This window comes from Bos indicus, chromosome 22 (genome assembly GCF_029378745.1).
Source record: "Bos indicus isolate NIAB-ARS_2022 breed Sahiwal x Tharparkar chromosome 22, NIAB-ARS_B.indTharparkar_mat_pri_1.0, whole genome shotgun sequence".
Classification (NCBI taxonomy): domain Eukaryota; kingdom Metazoa; phylum Chordata; class Mammalia; order Artiodactyla; family Bovidae; genus Bos; species Bos indicus.
The window spans coordinates 9,812,358-9,830,862 of record NC_091781.1 but is presented as its reverse complement, the minus strand read 5'-3'; the positions used below and the strand labels follow the sequence as shown (position 1 = coordinate 9,830,862).

Below are 18,505 nucleotides of genomic sequence, written 5' to 3'. Positions count from 1 at the left end.
CTCAGCACAGCCAAAAAAATAAATAAATCTTAAAAAACAAACCAGGAGTAAAGAAAATAAAATGTCTGATTTCTATTAATAAATGTAAATGGCTTAAAAACCAAACTTTTCCTATTGAATTTAAAGTTTATTGATTAAAAAATCAGTGAACTGACAGATACAAAGGAGGAATAACTAAACGCACTACACAGCCTACATGGGATCGTGGAAGTGATGTTAGTGGAAAAACTGGTGCAATTCAAATAAAATTTAACGCTTAGTTAAGAAATTAACCAGTAATTTTTTTCCTGTTTTTGATAACTACTTTTTCATGGTTGTGCAAGTATTAACATTAGAGGAAGCTGGGTAAAGGATATATAGGGATCCTGTACTACTTTTGCATACATTCTGTATGTCTAAAGTTATTTAAAAAGTTAAAAAATAAAACCCAACTGTATGTCACTTTAGAAAAACAAGCCAAATCTAGAATACTGGAACAAGGCTTTCCGTTTAACAATGGTTGCTGGATCACAACCTTCAATGCATCCTGTTTGAATTATTTTTGAAGAAGGAAAAATGTGAAAATCTATAAGAAGGCTAATAAATAAGACTAGTGACCAATTTATATGTTTCACAAATATAAACTTCAAGGGAAAAATTATGAAAGAAGACAGTTTATACGTAGAGATATAAATGACATAACAATTAATTATAATATATAAAACTTGGATCCTGATTTTTAAAGTAAGTAAAAGATAATGGCATTTATGAGACAATTATGACTGAATAATGATTGCATATTTGATGATACTAGGGAATTACTACTAGGCCTAAATGTTATAATAATCTTGTGACTACATTAATAAAAACAAGAACAACTTTATAACAAGGCTTTACTTTTAGAGATCCATACTAAAATATATATGAATGAAATGGAAAAAAAAATTAAGGTAGAAATTCTGGCTACATGAAAAACTGAATTTTAAAGGAATTTTCCCTTTCCTCCTTTCTTGTTAAAACAAAAACAAAAACACTGGACAACATTCCATGAAACTTACTAAAGGAACTAGTAAAAGGAACTACTATAATTTAAAACAAAACTCAAGGAAGGAGTGTGGTGGACAAAGTAATAAAGAACAAGTAAGTTAGTCATCATGCTGGTAAACCTAAAGAATACTGGACTGCTGTCACTGCTAATAATGGTGATAGCAATGATGACTAATTTGAGGTCCTTTACAAAAAAAAAAAAAGAAATAGAACTAAGTACTATACAAAAAATTACGGAAAGAGAAATGGTCACAAGTAGAGTGCTGCAGAGTCCTATATTTGGAAGAAAAATATAGATATCATTTAGCTTGGAAGAATAATAAATATATCAATTAGTTTGAAACTTTAGGTTTGAACTTAACACCATATGTATACTTTAAAGGTGTAAAGTTAACAAAATATAGTAAAAATATAATTTAAACTATAAGATCACTAGAGGAAATGAAAACAGGGAAATAAGAGTAGTCAAGTAGGAGGAAAAACTGGGAAAGGAGTATGTTAATGCTTATATTGCCACCCTGCTTATTTAACTTATATGCAGAGTACATCATGAGAAATGCCAGGCTGAATGAAGCACAAGCTGGAATCAAGATGACCAGGAAAAATATCAATAACCTCAGATATGCAGATGACACCATCCTTATGGCAGAAAGTGACAAGGAACTAAAAAGCCTCTTGATGAAGGTGAAAAACGAGAGCGTGAAAAAGCTGGCTTAAAATTCAACATTCAAAAAACTAAGATCATGGCATCCAGTCCCATCATTTCGTGGCAATTAGATGGCGAAAAAATGGAAGCAGTGATAAACTTTATTTTCTTGGGCTCCAAAATCACTGCAGATGGTGACTGCAACCATGAAATTAAAAGATGTTTGCCCCTTGGAAGAAAAGCTATGACAAACCTAGACCGCATATTAAAAAGCAGAGACATCACTTTGCCAACAAAGGTCCACATAGTCAAAGCTGTGCTTTTTCCAGTGGTCATGTATGGATGTGAGACTTGGACCACAAAGAAGGCTTGAGCACCAAAGGATTGATGCTTCTGATCTGTGGTGCTGGAGAAGACTTTCGAGAGTCCTCTGGACTGCAAGGAGGTCACACCAGTCAATCCTAAATGAAATCAACCCTAAATATTCATTGGAAGGTTGATGCTGTAGCTGAAGCTCTAATAGTTTGTCCACCTGATGCAAAGAGCCATTAGAAAAGACCCTGATGCTGGGAAAGATTGAAGGGAGGAGAAGGGGACGACAGAGGATGAGATGGTTGGATGGCATTACTGATTCAATGGACATGAGTTTGAGCAAAGTCTGGGAGATAGTGAAGGACAGGGAAGCCTGGCGTGCTGCAGTCCATGGGGTTATAAAGAGTCAGACATGACTGAGTGACTGAACAAAAGGAGGAGAAAAAGAGGTAAAGAAAGAAAGAAACATAAAAGTATGGCAAATAGAAAACTTAAACTGTTATGGTATATAAATCCCTCCACATAAGTCAGAGTATCAACTAGATACTGTTGTGCAATACTGTCCTTGAACAGTGACTTAGAGCAACCACCAATATTTTGGTCCTGCAGGTGGACAATTTAGGCTGGGCTCAGCTGGCTGTTTTTCTGGTCTTGGTCCAGCTCCCTTATGCATCTGCAGCAAGCTGAGGGCGGGCAGGTGATTCTGTTCTGGGATCTGGGCTGGTCTGTCACTCAAGTGTGCACTGGCTTTCTTCCACATGGTTTTTCATCCTCTAGTAGGTTAAGTGTGCTTGGTCACACCGAAGAGCCAGATTTCCAAGAAAATGTGTAAAATGATGCTGTGCCAAGGCTGGGAACAGGCTCAGGAGTGGTCCTGCTGCATTCTATAGGTCACAGCAAATCACAAACCAGCCCAGATTGAGAGCGTAGGGAAGCAGACTCCTTCTCTTCATAGGAGAAGTGACACAGTCACAATGCAAAAGGCATGGAAACAAGACGGGGAGAGCATTTAGGAATAAGCACTAAATAAGCCGTAAACATAAAACTGGACAAAATTCTCTCAGTGGATATCAGAAATTTGTGTATCACAGATGTCAAAATAGTCAGCTTCTTAATATATATGAACCTAAACTGTGTTAGGATTAAACAAACAAACAAAAAAAATTAACAAGTAATGCAAAATGACAAGCAATGCAAAGAATTACTAATCAAAGGAAGCTGTTGAGAAAAAAAAATATGGTAGAAAAAATTTTTAGAACATGAGAGAGCCATTGTTTAATCATAAAAAGAAAAATTAATCAGAAATATAATTTTGAGTCCATATGCAACCTAACATTAGAAAAATCAAGATATATAGTATATAAATTAATGGTGTTAATTGGAAATTAAAGTGATAGAAAAATTGATAGAAAAATTTGGATGACTAAGAGTAGAATTAAAAACAGAAAATATATCTTCTGAAACACTAGATATGATAAGAGCAAAGTGACTAAATTCCCCATGAAAAGAGGCAGAATTCAGGGGAGTCTCAAAAGAAACAAGATGACAAAGGCAAAGCAATACATGTTTTAAAATACATAAATAAGTTTATGTCCCGAGTGATGAGTCGTGTCCGACTTTTTGCAACCCTGTGGACTGTAGCCTGCCAGGCTCCTCTGTCCATGGGATTTCCCAGGCAAGAATACTGGAGTGGGTTGCCATTTCCTACTCCAGGGGATCTTCCCAACCCAGAGATCAAATCTGAGACTCTTGCATCTGCTGCATTGCCAGCTGGATTTCTTTAATAAGAACGTTTATCTTTCTTATTAAATGACAGATACTATTAATGGGTCTAAACCAAAGTTGAATTATATCTTAAGCAATATGCTGCTAAGTTGCTTCAGTCGTGTCCAACTCTGTGTGACCCCAGAGATGGCAGCCCACCAGGCTCCCCCGTCCCTGGGATTCTCCAGGCAAAAACACTGGAGTGGGTTGCCATTTCCTTCTCCAATGCATGAAAGTGAAAAGTGAAAGTGAAGTTGCTCAGTCTTGTCCGACTCCTAGCGACCCCATGGACTGCAGCCTACCAGGCTCCTCCGTCCATGGGATTTGCCAGGCAAGAGTACTGGAGTGGGTTGCCATTGCCTTCTCCATTAAGCAATATAAATAGACCCTAAACAGAGTACAACAATAAGATAAAAAGATACTGGATTGGTCAAAAAGTTCCTTTGTTGTTTTTAATGTAGGCGATTTTTAAAGTGTTTATTAGATTTGTTACAATACTGCTCCCGGTTTATGTTTTGGATTTTTGGCTGTGAGGCAGATGGGCTCTCAGCTCCCTAACCAGGGATCAAACTCACACCCCTTGCATTGGAAGGTAAAGTCCCAACCACTGGACTATCAGGGAAATCCCTCCTTTGGTTTTTAAGTAAAAGTTAAAGAGCTATTTTCCATTTTCACCAAGAACTTTACTGAACAATGTACTGGCCTTTTTGTTTCACTACCTTCTACCATTTTTCAGGCAACTTCATAATTCCAGCTTCCCAAGACTTTTTAGCTTCTTAAGCAAAGAACTGCTCCAAGTGCTTTTAACAGTCTTTCAGGGAACTGAAATTTTTTCCACTAAGAGAATTTTGTAAAGACCAAAATAAATGGACACCCAAAGGTGCAGGGTCTTGTGATCACAGCAGATGAATCAGAACTTCCCAGCCAAGCTGTAAGTTTTTGCCTGGACATCAAAGACACATGTGGTCTTCATTATGCTGATTGAAAACTGTCAGGAAATGTTTAACAGTAGGATTCCTGTGTGCTGTTTCCTATCTCTCCTGAACCCTCTGTTCCTTATCAGTTCCTGATAGGATCAAGACGAGGGGCAAGCCACTCCCAGGACTGAGGTCAAAGAGATGCGATTCTTGCATACAATTTCCTTCATTAGCTTTTCCATACACTGAAAGGGATTATCTATAACCCTCTTTTGATATGGATTGCCTTTTGGCCTATGGCCTCTATTGCTCCTTGTTTCCTTGGTAACTTGTAAAGCCTGGTCTTTTGATCTTTATCTGAAGAAGCTACCTTGTAATATGGTATATATAATCACACAGAATTCAATAAAGCACCCTTGTTCCTCCAGACTTGGGTCCCGTGTCCTTCCTTCTCCCTTTCTCTCTCTCTTTATTTCTGGCTGATTCCCTGGAGCATGAAGGCTGGCTACATAACCCAGGGAATATTAGCCTCTTTCCTTCTTTCACGTTTTTATCGTGGACTCGGACCACCAGGTTCCAGTCCATTAAAGGACCCCAACAGAAAATTATGCATTTTCTGCTAATTTCAGAGGCTTTTCGTTGAGTGCTGCATTTAGCTGGCCTAATTGGGAGCAGTACTTGTTTGGAAATAATTGTTTGATTTTCTGGAAGAGTCATAAAAGAGGGACTACTTTCTAATTCCACCATATATACAACATCACCTTCTTCGGACAAAGGTGGGCCTTTGATATGTTTGTTGGTAGTTCATTTATCTTGCGCTATGATCTCTTCCATTCCACATTATTGTACAGTATCCACTTTTCACCACTACTCACAATTTGTTTTAAAAACAGAATATTTTTTTATACTTTGGTAGAGGATTGCATGCGGAAATACAATCAAGAAGGTTTTTTTATTTGCTTAACTTATGTGGAACACAAACATCAAAGCTATTAACATAACCAAGCTGGTGCAAAAGATTTTCAACACTTGATTTAGATATTTTGAGTACGTAGGTTATCTCCCGCATGGTATAACTTGATGGTTGTCATTTAATGTCTGCAGGATTTGATCACTATTAATTTCAACTGGTCCACCTGACTGTGGAATAACATCCAGCAAAAAATCTCCAGCAGGAAATTCCACAAACCACTTTTGACACATTTGATCAGTCACAGCACCTTCTCTATACACTGCATAAGTACTTTTTGCATTTCAGTTGCATTTTTACCTTTCTTGAAACAGTAGTGCATAATATGCCAAACTGTTGCTTTTCTTCCTTCCATCTTCAATATTAAAATGGCTACACAAAATTCAATAATTTTAATAAGCTTTTTAAAAAAAACGCACGCTGATATGACAGTTGTCACTATACAATCTAACAAAATTGTTTAAAATGAAGAGGTGGCAAGAATATACAGAAGAACTATACAAAAAAGATCTTAATTAGCCAGGTAACCATGATGGTGTGATCACTCATGGAGTCAGATATCCTGGAGTGTGAGGTCAAGTGGGCCTTAGGAAGCATCACTATGAACAAAGCTAGTGGAGGTGATGGAATTCCAGCTGAGTTATTTCAAGTCCTAAAAGATGATGCTGTTAAAGTGCTGCACTCAACATACCAGCAAATTTGGAAAACTCAGCAGTGGCCACAGGACTGGAAAAGGTCACTTTTCATCACAATCCCAAAAAAGGGCAAAGCCAAACAATGTTCAAACTACCACACAACTGCACTCATTTCACACACCAGCAAAGTAACGCTCAAAATTCTCCAAGCTAGGCTTCAACAGTACATGAACTGAGAACTTCCAGATGTTCAAGCTGGATTTAGAAAAGGCAGAAGAACCAAAGATCAAACTGGCAACATGTTGGATCATAGAAAAAGCAAGAGAATTCCAGAAAAACACCTACTTCTGCTTAACTGACTAAAGTCTTTGTGTGGGTCACAATAAACTGTGGAAAATTCTTCAAAAGATGGGAATGACAAACCACCTTACTTGTCTCCTGCGAAACCTGTATACAGGTCAAAAAGCAACAATTAGAACCGGACATGGAACAATGGACTGGTTTAAAATTGGGAAAGGAGTACGTCAAGGCTGTATATTGTCACCCTGCTTATTTAACTCCTATGCAGAGTATATCATGCAAAATGCCAGGCTGGATGAAGCACAAGCTGGAATCAAGATTTCTCAAAGAAATATCAATAACCTCAGATATGCAGATGACACCACCCTTATTGGCAGAAAGTGAAGAGGAACTAAAGAGCCTCTTGATGAAAGTGAAAGAGGAGAGTGAAAAAGCTAGCTTAAAACTCAACATTCAGAAGATCATGGCATCCGGTCCCATCACTTTATAGCACATATATGGGGAAACAATGGAAACAGTGAGAGACTTTATTTTCTTGGGCTCCAAAATCACTGCAGATGGTGACTACAGCCATGATATTAAAAGATGCTTGCTCCTTGGAAGAAAAGCTATGACCAACCTGCTGCTGCTGCTAAGTCACTTCAGTCGTGTCCGACTCTGTGTGACCCCATAGATGGCAGCCTACCAGGCTCCTCTGTCCCTGGGATTCTCCAGGTAAGAATACTGGAGTGGGTTGCCATTTCCTTCTCCAATGCATGAAAGTGAAAAGTGAAAGTGAAGTCGCTCAGTCGTGTCTGACTCTTCACGACCCCATGGACTGCACCCTACCAGGCTCCTCCATCCATGGGAGTTTCCAGGCAAGAGTACTGGAGTGGGTTGCCATTGCCTTCTCCGACCAACCTAGACAGCATATTAAAAAGCAGAGACACTACTTTGCCAACAAAGGTCTGTGTAGTCAAAGCTATGGTTTTTCCAGTAGTCATGTGAGAGCTGGATGTGAGAGCTGTACCATAAAGAAGGCTTATTGCTTTTGAACTGTGGTGTTGGAGAAGACTCTTGAAAGTCCATTGGACTAAAGGAGATCAAACCAGTCAATCCTAAATGAAATCAGTTTTGAATACTCATTGGGAGGACTGATGGTGAAGCTGAAGCTCCAATATTTGTCAACCTAATGTGAAGAGCCGACTCATTAGAAAAGACACTGATGCTGGAAAAGATTGAAGGCAGGAGGAGAAAGGGATGACAGAAGATGAGAAGACTGGATGGCATCACTGACTCAATGGACATGAGTTTGAGTAAGCTCCCGGAGATGGTGAAGGACAGGGAAGCCTGGCATGCTGCAGTTCATGGGTTCCAAAGAGTTGGTCATGACTGAGCAACTGAACAACAACAAAAAAGGCAATTAAAGCCATCTTATGGAAAACACCAAACAAACATTTTGGCCAAGCCAAATAAGGAGACACATGTCAACAAACACACAAAAATAGTCTTATTTCATGATACTATTTCCAGATAAGGTAGAACTAAGGCAAAATACTGCAACCGTGTGGATTATTGATGTGTTGAATAATTTTCCATAAAAGTATTTTTGGAAAAACTAAAGTTGGAAATTTTAAAAGACCATTTTGATGTTGAAAATGATGGAGTAACAACTCATCAATACAGAACTCAAACACATAAACTATGACATATCTACCTTCATTTATATGTGATACACATATGCTCTGCCAGTATAATCTTCAATCTTTTGTTTAAAATTAAATATCCTCAGGGGTTGTCTGATGGAATTAAGATAATAAAACAACCATAAACTTCAACAAAAGAGCTGATTCCAGAGCTGATGACCCATCCCTAATTTCTCAACTTTTGCAGAAGGCTTATCGGTATTGTGGCAAGAATCATTCTAAATGAGTACTGAGTCATTTTCTTTCTTTCATGGAATATTTGGGTTATCTGGAGACATTCTTGGAGGTTGCAATAGGGTAAAGGGGCTGCTTGCTTCTGGCATCTAATGGGAAGCAGACACAGATGTTGCTTAACATCCTACTATGTGAAGGACAGTCCAACAAAGAGTTATCTGGCCCCACATGTCAACAGTGTCAAGGCTGAGAAACACTGACCTAAACCAAAGTACTTAAGAAACTTGGCACAAAGTAGAATCTAACAGAATCAAATGGAAAGGATTTTGTGTAAGGTAGTGTTGCTGAGAGGAGTTCATTGCATTTTTACTAACTTCAGGCACTTTTGAAAGCAGATATCAAGCAACCTGTTCATGAAAAATGAATATCCTCTTTGAAGACTACTCAATTTATTCTATTTGCCTATCCTATCCGAGTGTGAAAGAACTTAAGAGGGTTTTGATCAAAGAGTATGAACCTTCAAAATTGAATTTCAGTCAGGTGGAGAGGAAAGTCTTAATAACATCTACTAGCAGCTTCCACTTACAAATAGACTTTTAGAACCCATTTGTTCATCCATCTATTCAGTATTCGTGTTTCAAGTTTCTACAGTGTTCAGAGCCACATCTTTTGATGATAGACATGATTAGGCTTAGACCTTTTCCCCAGCTAAGTGAGAACTAGGAAAAATAGGGACAAAAATGTTGGCTGGGTTACTAAGCTAATCCCTGAAGCTTTTTAAACTTGAGATGAACCTGCAGTACAAGGTTGAACTGAATACACCAACAGGGATCCAACAAGGCTGGATAGCCAAGTATTAAGAATTCATACAGAGGGAAAGAAAGCCATTCATGTAAAGCATATACTTAATATCACTTGTCTCATAAGGTCTCTACTTTTAGTCTCACAGTAACTCAACAATACAGCTGTTATTATTCTATTTCCATTTACATGTTTATTACATTTACATTATATACTCATTTCACATGCTAGCAAAGTAATGCTCAAAATTCTCCAAGTTAGGTTTCAACAGTATGTGACCGAGAACTTCCAGATATTAAAGCTGGTTTTAGAAAAGGAAGAGGAACCAAATTGCCAACATCCGTTGGATTATAGAAAAAGCAAAGAGTTCCAGAAAAACATCTCCTTCTGCTTTATTGACTGTGCCAAAGACTTTGACTATGTGGATCACAACAAACTGTGGAAAATTCTGAAAGAGATGGGAATACCAGACCACCTGACTTGCCTCTTGAGAAATTTGTATGCAGGTCAAGAAGCAACAGTTAGAACCCAACATGGAACAATGGACTGGTTCCAAATTGGGAAAGGAATATGTCCAGGCTGTATACTGTCACCCTGCTTATTTAACTTATATGCAAAGTACATCATGCGAAATGCCGGGCTGGATGAAGCACAAGCTAGAATCAAGATGGCCGGGAGAAATATCAATAACCCCCAGATATGCAGATGACACCACCCTTATGGCAGAAAGTGAAGAGGAACTGAAGAGCCTCTTGATGAAAGTGAAAGGGGAGAGTGAAAAAGCTGGCTTAAAACTCAACATTCAAAAAACTAAGATCATGGCATCTGGTCCCATCACTCCATGCCAAAGAGATGAGGAAACAGTGGAAACAGTGAGAGACTTTATTTTCTTGGGCTCCAAAATCACTGCAGATGGTGACTGCAGCCATGAAATTAAAAACACATGCTCCTTGGAAGAAAAGCTATGACCAACCTAGACAGCATATTAAAAAGCAGAGACATTACTTTGCTGACAAAGGTCCATCTAGTCAAAGCCATGGTTTTTTCAATAGTCATAGTTGGATGTGAGAGTTGGACCATAAAGAAAGCTGATAACTGAAGAATCAATGCTTTTGAACTGTGGTGTTGAAGACTCTTGAGAATCCCTTGGACTGCAAGGACATCAAACTAGTCAACCCCGAAGCTGATGCTCCAATACTTTGGTCACCTAATGTGAATAACTGAGTCATTGGAAAAACCCCTGATGCTGGGAAAGATTGAAGGCGGGAGGAGAACGGAACGACAGAGGATGAGATGGTTGGATGGCATCACCAAGTTGATGGACATGAATTTGAGCAAGCTCCGGGAGTTGGTGATGGACAGGGAATCCTGGCGTGCTACAATCCATGGGGTCCCAAAGAGTCGGACACAACCGAGTGACTGAATTGACTGACTCCATTTAAAATGCGGAACTTGAGACTTGGTGACTTTGTGTCACCTATCTTTGTTCAAAGAACTTGGAGGGTGGTGATGGGATTGAACCAAGTGTAGGGATTTGAACCTACTTGGTGTAGTAGGTAAATTTGATGATTTACCTACTACACCAAGGTTCAATATGATCTGCTCAGGAAAGCAGGGCAGGCATTCAGGCTAAGTTGCTTCAGTCATGTCTGACTTTTTGTAACCCTATGGACTGCAGACCACCAGGCTCCTCTGTCCATGGGATTCTCCAGGAAAGAATCGTGGAGTGGGTTACCATGCTCTCCTCCAGGGGATCTTCCTGACCCAGGGACAGAAACAGCATCTCTTATATCTCTTGCATTGGCAGGTGGGTTCTTTACCACTAGTGCCACCTGGGAAGCCCCCAGGAAGCAGTACCTGTCCACATACCTGCATCCTTGCTCTACATGCAAGTGCAGACTCTGAAGAACAGGGGCTTGGGACCTCTTAAGAGGAAAGCATAACATAGAGAGGATCTGAATTATCTGAGTTTGAAGAGAAGCTGTCTACTCCATGGTGATAGACCTTCTTGTCCTCTCCACACTTAATTTCCTTTCTACTTTCTTCTTTGTCCCATGAATTATTCAGAAGTTTTCAAATTCCAATTATTTGTCAGTTTTAAGTTTTACCTTTAAGTTATTGACTTCTAATTTAATTGCATTGCTGCCAGAGAATGTGATTTTTGTGATATGTTTTTAAAAATCTATTGCAGATTGATTTATGAACTACCATTAACCAATTTCTATAAATGTTACAGGTACACTTCAGAAGAGTATGTTGCTCTAATTGTTGGGTATATATGTGCATTATGTGATTTCTAAGAGTGTACTTCACCTATTAATAATTAAAAACATGGTGAAATCTACATGGTAGAGATACCTTTCTCTAGTTCAATGATTCTTTTCCTTTATATGTTACGAGGAGTAATTTATATACATTTTTAGAATTGTTCTATGTTCTTAGTGAATTGAACATTTTAATCATGGCATGGTGTAGCAGCCATTAAAGTAGGGGTCTCTCAGGTCTCCAACTGCAGGGAGAATAACTGACCTATCACCCCAGCTTCTGTGTCCTGAGATTCATCACTGTGTTCACGAGGAATCCACTCGTTTCAGGGGTTGCTCTCAGCCAGACTGTGATAGCCCTGATCCTGGAAGACATGAGACTCCCCTAACAGGTAATTTGACTCATGGACTCCTCATCAGATTTACCAAACTTTTCTGAGAACTGAATGAACCATATTCTATGATCTTTCCTTTTGATTTTCTGCCAAATCTATATATAGATTTTCCACATTTTTTCCTGCCTGCTGTTCTCTGATCTTTCTGGATCTATGGTTTGGTGTCTGTCATTAGTTTTGGAAAATTCATAGACATTATTATTTCAAATACATCTTCTCTATTATTTTTCTTCTCCTTTTGGCATTCCAATTATATTCTACATATGTTATACCTTTGCTACTGCTTCATAATTCTTACATATTTTAGTCTGGTGATTTTTATCTGTGGTGGTGATTCTTGTCTTAAATATTTATTTTTATGCACATTTTAGTTTGGGAATTTTCTACTGACATGGCTTTAACTCTGACTCTTGCCTTGATGATGACCAGTCTACTGATGAGCCCATTGAAGCATTTTTAATTTCTGTTACTGTTTTTGATTTCTAGCTTTTCCTTGTGATTCTTTCCTAGAGATTCCATCTCTCTATTACATTACCATATATTCTTACATGTTGTGTATTTTTTCTATTACAGTTCTTAAACATATTAATCATAGTGATTGTAGTTTTCTATATCAATCATGGTGACTTGTAGTTTTCTCTATGGTAACTGCAGAATCTGAGTAATATGAGTCTGGTTCTGATGCTTGCTTCTTCTCTGTAGACTATTTTTTCTTTCAAGCATTTTTTGGAAAGTTGAACATGATTATGATATTGTGATTTATATGAAATGCATATTTTGGTCTTCATCCTGGCTCCTTCCCAGAACTCCAAAAACCTTCATAATGTCCCAGCAATAAAGGTGTCAGTAGCATCTTTTGTTTTAATATTTTGTTCTTGACTCTAGTTTCTAAATTCCTTGGAATTTTCTGAGTGAAAGGAGTATATTATTCTAATGAGGAAATTCTTGGTGGGCTCTTAGATAGCTTCAGGTTGGGAGCTGGTCATCAGAAAGACCAAGCCATGATAACAAACTTGGCATTTTCAGCCCTACTTCCTATCCTCACTGGAGGGCATAGGAGCTGGAATCTGAGTCAATAACCTACATGATCATGCCTACGTGATGAAGTCTCCATAAAAATCTGGTCTGTGAGGTTCTGAGAGTTTCTGGGATGGTGAACAAGCTGACATACTGGCATGCCCAGAGAAGGCATGGAAGCTCTGTGCCCCTTCCTCTATACCTTGCCCTATGCACCTCTTCCAATGGGATGTTCCTGAGCTGTATCATTTTTATAATAAAATAGTAAACATGTTGCCCTGAGTTCTCTGAGCCATTCTAGCACATTATCAAACCCAAGGGGATGCTCAGTGGAATCCTGATTTATAATGTCAATCAGAAGTACAGGTACCTGGGACTTGTGATTGGCATCTAAAGTGGGGCAGTCTTGAGGAAATGAGCCCTTAACTTGTGGAATATGGTGCTAACTCCAGGTAGACAGTGTTAGAACCAAACTGAATTGTTACACATGGCTGCTGTTTAAGACTTGATTGATGTGGTAAAAGACACTCACATTTAGTGGTCAGAAGTATTGACGTTAGAGGAAATGATGAGTTTTTTCCTTTCAGTGTATTGGGTAATAGGGAGTGAGGTAAACAAGTTGTTTGCTAATCTGGCTAGGAGTTGGTTGTATTTGTTAGTTCCAGAAGCTTCCATTTCCTGTAGTGTCCTTGTTTTTGTCTCCCCTGTTGTCTCTGGGTTTCCCTAACAACTCCTTAAATAGAATGTGTCTTTAGCTCTTTCAGCTGAAATGCACTGTTATCTTACTTGATCCCTGTTGAGGTACTGGGAACATAAGAATTCTATACTCTTAAAATTAAATATGTCTTTTAGTGGGTCTATGTTCCTGGGCTGTAACCATCATGAGCACGTCTCAGCTTTTTTCATTTCCCTTAGATGAGAGAGAAGGTTCCTGAGTGTAAGAGTTGGATAGTTATTCTTTCCTCAGGTCAAGTCCTTTCCCTTGGAGAGTATACCTCTGCTATGGAGAATGCTCTGTACGTATTTCAAAAAGGTATACTGTTCTCCCTTTATCAGAAACACCAGGAGACTTTTCTTTACTCTTTATCATGAGAACCTGATGGTGCTCCTGGAAGCATATTTATGAAAGTGTCAGATCTACATTAAGATTAGGTACTCCAGAGTTTTCACTCTGAATCTCATCTGCATTCACCCTCTAGCAATTTGTCAAAATGACTGTTGAAGCTTTCCCACCAGTTGATGGCTCCAGAAATATCTGATCCACATAGGCTGAAACTTGGCTGTGTTTCTCCATTTCAACTGAGAGTCTCTGTATTTGCCTGTCTTTCCAGATTTCAGGGTGGTGTTTTGTCCTGACTTTAATTTTTTGATGAATCTGAGGAAAGTCATTTATTTTCAGTTTGTCAGTTTTCCCCTTGTTCTAAGGGTGAGAGTAACAATTTTCAAGCTCTTTACGAGTTGGAACTGAAGCTTGATGCTGCCTCTTGCTTTCAGAGCATTTTTACTTGAGATGAACTAAAAAAACTACTAAGTCTTGGCTTCCTGTTTGATTTAAGTAATACCATCTTTGGATGATAGTATTAATAAGCTGTTATCTTTTTTAAAATTTGAGCTTCTCTCTTAGCTTTTTTCATCAGTGCAATGTGATCTATTTGATCTATTTTAAAACATAGTTACACTACATTTTTTTTTTAATCTTGAAGAAAGAACATTAGAAAAGTCAATTTATTTTGAAATGAAAAAAGGCACTGAGTAGTGTTTTAGCAACTAGAAAGGAGATTTGAACATCCAGTGGATTAGTTACATTTGAATATGGAGAGACAACCTTATAAGTTTCATTTGTTCACTCTCTGAGTACAATAATGGATGTTGGCACAGTCATTTTCTTTGTGAAAGATCAGTAGCCTGAAATACACTGAAAAATACATCCATCTCAATGTTCAGAATTCCTCATAAAATGCTAGAGCTGGAAAGAATGTCACAGCTTAATTTCTCAAAACTCATCATCTTGTAGAAGAAAAAACTGAAACCAAGGTAAGGTATCTGATTAATATTCCTCCCCAGACAGAATTAGGATTAGAATCCAGGCTTCCTTGGCAGCTCAGATGGTAAAGAATCTGTCTGCAATGCAGGAGACCTGGGTTTGATCCCTGGGTCGGGAAGATACCCTGAAGAAGAGAATGGAAACCCACTCCAGTATTCTTGCCTGGAGAATTCCATGGACAGAGGAGCCCGACTAAGTAGGATATGACTAAGCGACTAACACTTTCACACTTTTCACTTCCTCTCTCCCAGCTTGTCAGTACTGCTACTCTAGGCAAAATGCTCTAGGGAGCCACACAGCAAAACACTCTTCTTCCTATCTCAAGTCAATAACCACTGAGTTTCCCATGATACTGGCAAAACCAGAGGTAATGAGAGGTCCATATTTGGGGGATATATTTCCTTTAGAACATGTAAATATTTTTGAATGGGTTTTTAATGTTTGAAAATGCCAAGAACACTCTCTACTGGAAGAAAATCTCTTTAAACAAAACTTTACAAAGGACAAATAAATATTTTATTCAAGATTTATCAGTTTAATATCATCCTTAAAATAGCAAATGCTAATTACTCAGCCTACTCTGGCATGTTTTTAATTCACAAAAATGAAACAGATAAAGCAGCAATTGGCTTAAATGGAACACATCTGGAGTTGAAGGACCAGAATGACTTTAATCATATTTATACTGCCTCACAATTGGGCTATTTATGGGCTAGCTGGTTGCCTCAAATTTTTATAATCTTTAAATAATAATTAATTCACAATAGGCTAACCTTGTTCATCATTTGAATAAAGCTAGATTTTACTTTAAGTGCATTATTTCATGGCAAGTAATTTTAGAGTTCCTGAGTTTCTAGGCTTTTGGAGTTAGGACATAGGCTAGGGCCAACAGGAATAAGGTTAAAGCACCATTATTAAGGAATGACAATTTCAGACACTGAATGAAGAGCAAGGTAAGAGTTGTCTAATACAGTTCCTTTAGGATCTCAGGAGCACCGCATCCCATTGTCAATACAACCCGCTTCCAATGAGAAAGAGCCATTCAAGGCTGAGCACTGAAGGAGTGATGCTTTTCAAAGTGTGGTGCTGGAGAAGGAGATCAAACCAGTCAATCCTAAAGGAAATCAACCCTGAATATTCACTGGAAGGACTAATGCTGAAGCTGAAGCTCCAATATTTTGGCCACCTGATGTGAGGAGCTGACTCATTGGAAAAGACTCTGATGCTGGGTAAGATTGAGGGCAGGAGTAGAAGAGCATGGCAGAGGATGAGATGGTTGGATGGCATCACCTATTCAATGGACATGAGTTTGAGAAAACTCCAGGAGATGGTGAAGGACAGGGAAGCCTGGCATGCTACAATCCATGGGGTTGCAAAGAGTTGAACACAACTGAGCAACTGAACAACAACACTATTAATCAGGGTAGAATAAGAGAAAGTAGGGCTGTCAAAAGAGACAGTGGGGGCCTAGAATATAGATGTCTCACCTAGTTGTACATTTACCTTCACTTTCACCAGACTCAAAATTATTTCATTGGTGTAGCACCATTTTACAACCTACAGAATTTTACACATTATTCACTATCCATGAATTGACTTATTTGCTGATTTCTGAAATTCTCTCTTTGGAGATTCATTTGTTTGGCTTTATGTAAATCCCATTATCAGTTATTCATCAGATCAGATCAGATCAGATAAGTCGCTCAGTCGTGTCCGACTCTTTGCGACCCCATGAATCGCAGCACGCCAGGCCTCAGTTATTCATACATTAGCATAAATAATTACAGCATCTTGATTAAGGCTGATTAAACTTTCCATTCATCAAAGAGAAATGCAGATACTCTGGATATATTATTTTCCTTTACCTTATAAACAGTGCCTTTAGCATGCTATTAGATAAGATTTTCTCAGAACCCAATAGGAAGATTGTTCTGAAGATGAGGGAGAGAATAAAAAGTAGAGGTTACATTGTGTAGGAAGACCTATTTTGTTAGAAAGATTATTTAGTGAATCTTAAGCTTTTATTTATTTTTTATTCTAAACATTTTAAGGCCATATAATTTTAAGCCATACAATACTGACTTCAGGTGAATAAGTTCTTCAATATAAAGAAGCTTAATGGCTGGGTTCTGTTTGGAAAGTGCATGTAGGTCCCAAATATCTTTATCTTTTTATTAATTTGCTATTTCTCACCTATTATGTAGCCTTCTCCTCAGATATCTTTTAAAACCCCATATTTATTAATATTTAGTCATAGTGAGTGCTGGATTCAACTAAACTTTTCATTTTTCCATGACAGTAGGATAGAGAGACAGGGGACCAAGGAACTTGAGGGTGTATACATCAGTCAGGTTCACCCAGAGAAACAGAACTGGTTGTACATCATCATATGTATGATGTGATACATATTATATATGTACATATGTACAAGTCATATATATTACATATATATATGTAGTATGTATATACTACATGGAATTGGCTTATGTGATTGTGAGATCTGGCTAAGCAAGTCCCAAACTGCCACACTTCTGCAGGCAGTGTGGAAGGGAAGATCCTATCCTGGTTGGGCTGGAACCCACTGTACAAGCTGAAGCTGTTGTCCACAGGCAATCAAAAAATAAGACTTTAAATAGGATAGAATTTCGTGGGCATGGTCAGATGCTGTTGTCCACAGGAAAATTTTTTTCTATACCTTGACATGTCTCATGTCAGTCTGACTTTTAAGGCCTTCCAATTGATTTAGTCAGGCCCACTCATAGTATTCAGGGTAAAACACTCTACCTAAAGTTAGCTGATTAAGGACTTTAATTTCATTTGCACAAATTTCCATAGCAACATGTAGGGTAGTGTGTGATCAAATAACTGGGGACTATAGTCTAGCTAAACTGACATATCACAGAAGTCATCAGGGTGTATAAAAAGGAGGAGTCATAGTGATGGGCCATAAGACTTTATAAACTGAAAGTGAAAGTTGCTCAGTCGTGTCCAGCTCTTTGCAACCCCATGGACTATAGAGTCCATGGAATTCTCTAGGCCAGAACACTGGAGTGGGTAGCCTTTCCCTTCTGCAGGGGATCTTCCCAACCCAGGGACCAAACCCAGGTCTCCCACATTGCAGGCAGATTCTTTTCCAGCTGAGCCACCAGGGAAGCCCAAGAATACTGGAGTGGGTAGCCTATCCCTTCTCCAGCAGATCTTCCTGACCCAGGAATCGAACTGGGGTATCCTGCATTGCAGGTGGATTCTTTACCAACTGAGCTGTCAGGGAAGCCTAGGACCTTATAAAGGTATCCTCTAAAGATATGACAATTTCTTTCTAATATCTTCAACCCTTTCTTTCTGGAACTTTTTCTTAATGATCCTTATTTTATTTTATTTATTTTTTTTGGCCACATCATGCGACTTGTGGGATCTTACTTCCCTGACTAGGGACTGAACCCATGCCACCGCAGTGAACGTGATGAGTGCTAACCACTAGACCAAGAGGGAATTCCCTAATGTTTCTTTATTATCAAGTCTTTTAATTAAAAATAAGCATCTCTCTTGCTTCAC

At 38.5% G+C, this 18,505-nt stretch overlaps 1 protein-coding gene across 2 annotated transcripts in view; it reads right to left on the bottom strand.

Moving 5' to 3' along the window:
* STAC (SH3 and cysteine rich domain) overlaps positions 1 to 18,505 on the bottom strand; it is a 353,663-nt gene that overhangs the window by 305,253 nt on the left and 29,905 nt on the right. The gene's annotated exons all lie outside the window — the stretch shown is intronic.